This window comes from Anas acuta, chromosome 4 (genome assembly GCF_963932015.1).
Source record: "Anas acuta chromosome 4, bAnaAcu1.1, whole genome shotgun sequence".
NCBI lineage: Eukaryota > Metazoa > Chordata > Aves > Anseriformes > Anatidae > Anas > Anas acuta.
In genome coordinates this window covers 57,764,145-57,769,629 of record NC_088982.1, presented here as the reverse complement: position 1 = coordinate 57,769,629, position 5,485 = coordinate 57,764,145, and the positions used below count along the sequence as shown (strand labels likewise).

General features: G+C 32.7%; 1 long non-coding RNA gene across 1 annotated transcript; it reads right to left on the bottom strand.

Moving 5' to 3' along the window:
• Positions 1-990: 990 nt before the first annotated feature.
• LOC137855270 (uncharacterized) lies at positions 991-2,277 on the bottom strand. The gene is made up of 2 exons (XR_011095660.1): positions 2,045-2,277; positions 991-1,786 (listed from the first exon to the last, which is right to left on the bottom strand). It is a non-coding gene; the product is annotated as an uncharacterized lncRNA (long non-coding RNA).
• Between the last annotated feature and the right edge of the window lie 3,208 nt (positions 2,278-5,485).

The window sequence follows — 5,485 nt, the reverse complement described above, 5'->3', positions numbered from 1 at the left end:
TGCAAACCTGATTGCTACTGTCAGATATTGGTAATGATGGTATTATTTGAGTTAATAATGTAACTATATATGTATGAAATCAAATCACCTTTAGCCATACCTTCAAATAGAATCAGTCCATATCTGTTTCTTTATCTCTCTTTGTATGAAACAGTTACAAAATTAAAATATAATTCCTCCCTTAAAAACAGATTTCTGTAATAGAAGCCATTTCTTTCATGGCTTATCTGTCACCTTTAGAGTTCCTTTGAACACTAACCTTCTTCAGTATCTATTCACTGATTCCGTTTTACATCTACTTATTTGTTGGACTGGCTTGTGAAGTGCTTTGAAATAATTTTAGGCAATGTGATACATAAAAGAAGCTGAAGAAGCATTATACTCCTCAATGGATGCAGATCTGGTGCAGAAAATTGGCAAATCTCTCAAATTCCTATTGGCACATGGTTTACAGTAATAAGGTTTATTATTGTAAATATTGATCCCAGGCACAGGAATTCTTCCTTTCTAGATTTTTTCTAATTCAAAAGCTGTTTATCAAAGGGAAACATATCATTCTTTATCCCCTTTACTTTTTCCACATATTTGTTTTCAATGTTTCTCCCATACTTCATTCTTTAAAAATGTTTGCTGGAAGAGTTTATTGTCTTTACTGCACACAAGATACAAATGTAAAGGTTATGCAGTTCAGCTCAAGTGAATCTGATGCACATTAGGGGAAAACAGTAGTAAAAACAACATTAATGCATGACTTGCAACTGTGCTGACAATTTCTAAATTTATACTTAAAATGAAAATAAATTTATTTTCCAAGACTGTTGTCGGATGAATAAGGTAGTTAAAGAGGACTAAAATCAGGAGTGCTGTTATTTTGGAAAGTAATTGGCCAAGTTCAGAATAGGTTTCTTCATATCTCTAAAAAGTTTGCAGCCAAACCCTTGTTTTGTTTTGTGCTTCAGTTTCTAAAACCTTTCCTGATATCTGAATAAATTACAGATTTTTACTTTTTAAACAGATTGAATCAGTATACTCAAAGGTGATGTTTAAAAGCTAGTACAGAAGGCCTAGAGATTTAATTCTGTATGACACACCTGAAACACCTTTAAGTTATTTATTTTTTATTCCTACCAGTAATATACATGTATGTTATAAATAATTTTTAAGACAGAGTTAAAACAGTCATGTGCTGTGTGTTGGCTGAGAAAAAATGTCACTTCCAAACAATCTTCTTGTGTCTCATTCTTCAGGAGGGAAATGATTTGCTGTTTCAGTTGCTCTCTTCTCTGAGAAGACACATCTTCTTACTGTCCAAGGCAGGGAGATAGACACAGGGCAGTGTACTTTCCCAAGGCTTATATACATGCTTGAGTAGAAGGTAACAGAGGAAAGAGAGAGCGATTGCTTTTCTAGAAATTTTTCTTCATCTAGTGGTAAGGCTTGTCAGCCTTAGGCATAACAGGGTTTATACAGGCTCCTGGTGTGAATTTGCATTCTCAGATAACAATGTAAGATACAGCAAAGTCTCTTTTTGAGAAAAAAACTGCTGGATTCTGATTGAGACCTCAAAAGAGTCCTTTAGTTACAACATATCTCTGTTAGACTCACTGCTGTGGGTCTAATTCACTATTATTTCATTTCCCAAGACCATCATTGCTATTTTATTTGCTTATTTTGATAGAGTTCTTTTTCTGTCTGTGTTTTCTCACCTAAAGCAGTATTTCTTCTTACTACATGCCTTTAGAACCTGCACAGTTATAAATCCAGTGTCATGAATGAGAGATCATGCCTACAGGATAGAAATAAAGGAAAAGATTAGCATAATACAAATAAATGAAAGCATATTTCTCATTTAAAACATTAAAAATAAATATCCCTTCAAATATTTATTTAAAAGAAGCTTTTATACTATATATGATTTATGCATAGTTCTACTTTCAAGTACATAATTAGTATTTGCTTTCAAATATTATTTTTCTGCAGTTGTCGTGATACAACATTTTCAAACAATCATTCTCTAAAATTTTGATATTTCAGAAAAACTTACAGTAAATCTTTTTGTTTGTTTGTTTTTCTTCCAGTGGAATGTTCTTTCATTTCATTTTCTTGCTCTGGAGAAATATAAGAATGCTTTATTTATTTATTTAAATTTATTTTTAAAAACTACAGACCTGTAGCCATTTTAATTAACATAAGTAGACATTAGGCAGTATACATTATGGAACTGAGAGAAAAGACAGCTGTTATAATAGGGAGAAATGCACAGAATGTGGAAGTAAACAGATACTTAAAAAAGGCAAGATGGAATTTAAATAAGACCACTCTGAACTTCTAGTGGCATTGATCAAAGCTGTGATATAGTTCAGCTGTGACAGAAACCTGGGTAAGCGCAAAGACTTGCAAGACAAGTGATTTTCTTTAGTGCTAAGGACAACAGAACCTGATCTAATGAAGAATATACATGCATCTAATCTGTTAATTCCTTTAAAATCAACTCACAATTTCTCTCCCTTCCCTCCCATCACAAGCATGTATTTATTTAAATCTCTGATAAGCATCACTTACTAGGATGCTTACTAGGATGCATAGTCTACATTGCTGGCATGGAGCTGCTGAACTCTGCCATCACTGCCTGCTATGCAAAATGGAAGTTGAGCCATTTGCTGAATGCCTAGCTTTTCTGGAGAAACTTGGGTCCTTTTAGAATCAGATTTGATTAAGTCACAGTTATGTCTTCCACATCCCTCTTTTTTTTTTTTTCTTTTTTTTATTTTAATTAATTAATTAATTCATTTGCCATCCAGACCACAAGCTGTTGTTGCCTAGAAAATTAAGAAAATAAATTAGTAAATTAGTGACAGTTTTACCCTTTAGAGTAAGTCTTGTGTGGTTAATGTAAGTGAATAATCCAGATACATGTTAAATCCTAAATTTCTTTTATGCTTTTCATTAGACTTTATCATTAGTAGTATTTTTTTTTATCTGTTTACTTCCTTTTACTTCCAGAAGTCTATGGAACGTGAACATATGTCAACCTAAAAACTAGATCTTACTTATGATAGATGGTATTATAACTAAGAAAAGTACTTCTGTGTGCAAGGTGTATAGATTGTAAAACACTCAGTGAATATTTGGACTAAAAGTTTTTATTTAAGCCTAACTTATTATTGTTATTAACTTTGTGACTTTCCTTAAGAGAATGTGTTTGTATATAACTTATTGATATGGTGTAAAAATGTGGCACCTTCCATTAGTTTACATTAGTGAACAATACATGGTTTATTTTTGGTTATCTCTTTCCAGCTGGATATCTGCTGTTTAGCATGAAGTGAAATAGGAATCTTTAGAATGATTCAAAAAATAAAAAATATTGAAAAAAAAAAATAAAATGCACAATTTCTGTATAAGATGAAAAAACAAAGACAAGATAAACAATGAAAACAACAAAATATTAACTTATTATAGTACAGAAGATGGAGATGAAAGTGAGAAAGAAAAATCGACTTTTGTTAAAGTTGTGGAAAAATGACAGGACTTGAGAACTGAAACAATAGGTCTGTATGTGCTATATGCAGAAATCTTTTCAAGAAAAATATTTTAAAAGGACTTCATTTATTTATAGCTCAAGTTTTACAGAACTTTATGGTCTGCATGCTTACATGATCACTTGGGTATAGCTGAGCCAAATTTAGGTCAGGAAATTTCACATTCACTGAAATATATGCTTTGAGATTTCCAAGAAGAGCCCATTTTAATGAGAGTTCCAACTTCTTAGCAGAAGAATTAATTGAAAACGTAAGGTTCTGTAATATTATGTGGGGAGGGACAAAAAAGTCTTTGCTTATAGACCCTTAAACTCAGTGCTGAAACAAAGAAAAAGTTGCATAAAAATATGGAGTAATAATCCAGAAAACACTACTATTATTTTTTTCGTAAGTAAACACGCTCTTTTATATAGTATTATGATATCTGTGAAGTCATGCTCAAATTCTTTGCAAGACTGTTTTTCTTCCTTATGGCTTGCAAGACAGGAAGAATTTGAATTTGTTTTCTTAGGAGATACTCTACATTTAGCACATTTAACATCCAAATCTTCATTAGAAATTTTTTTTTTTTTTTTGGTACATTTAAAAACACAATCACACATATAGTGATAGAAACAGCGCACACCTTTAACAGAGCAAAACATTATTTTCCTTGCCTTGCCTTCCCTTCACTAATTTCTATGCTGTGCTTTTACATTTTCACCAGGTCATAGACTGAACTCTAATAACTGAATGTTGTGCTTTGTCTCTGTTATCATTTCTTTCTAGCAATCCCAAGTTATGAAGTAATAACTTAATTAAAAGTATGAGGTGCTTCAAATAGTTATGTCCTATAAGTTTCTTTGAATGTCTCCGTATTGTTTTAGACTGTAAATTCTGAAGAACAGGTATAATGTATTTTTAAGACATCTAATATGCAAATATATGTACCTTTTACTAAACAAAAGCAATATGACAGGCACTACAGATATGGAGCTATAGTTAATATAGATGCATGCACACCCAGTGCAAACTGTGGAGAATAGTCAGACATGTTAGTGTCACTGATAAGCACTGGCTTTGGCAAAGGAGGAGTTGAGCAGCTTATCTTTTATACAAACCTTATGGATGGAGGTCTGCAAGCTTGGTATGAGAGGATGCCAAAGGAGGGAGTCTTTTGATGGCAGGATGATCCTGTTTTGGCAGCGGAACAGAATCCTGAAGGCCATGGTGCCTGGAGTGAAAGCTTTTTATTGACTATTTTAAAAATGAATATTCAAGTTAAAATCCTTGGATATGATAATGAGTTCATTGAAGTACATGTAAAACATATATGACTGTATATGAGTATATACTCTCCACCCAAATCATGCTAAGTGTTAACCCAGGGAGGGGAGATAAGAATAGGATGTAAAGGAAAAAAGTTAGTGGAAGGAAAAAGAAGACTGAGGGGAGAAAGAAGAGGTTGGAGGTATAGAAGAGGAAGTCAATGGGCTGTGCTTCTCCACCAAGACAGGGATGTCTTAGTAAGTTCTGCACCTTCACCTTTTGCTGAGGAATACCTGAGATAACATTTTGCTGGTTCTATTGTTATAAATTAGCACTATTGCAGGAAGTGTCAATGGCAATTCTGAACCAATGGCAATTCCAAATATGTTGCCTTGTTAAATACATTAAACTTTGTGAAACTGTCTCAGGGAAAATCCTGAAAATGTTTGACCACCCTCTAATGCAATAATGCCTTCTGCCAAACTGTTTTAGACAGTAACTTCTCTTCTCTTTGGTTTTGCAAATGTAAAGAACCTGAGCTCTCAAAACTACTTGTAAGAATAGTTTCAGTGAAAATACAAGGAGTAGTTATTAAAGAATCTTTTTTTTTTTTTTTTTTTTTTTTAAACTCAAATAAATGTGTGAAACAGACACAGAAATCTTGATTTTGTTTGCAGTTAGTGTTCAAGTAGATG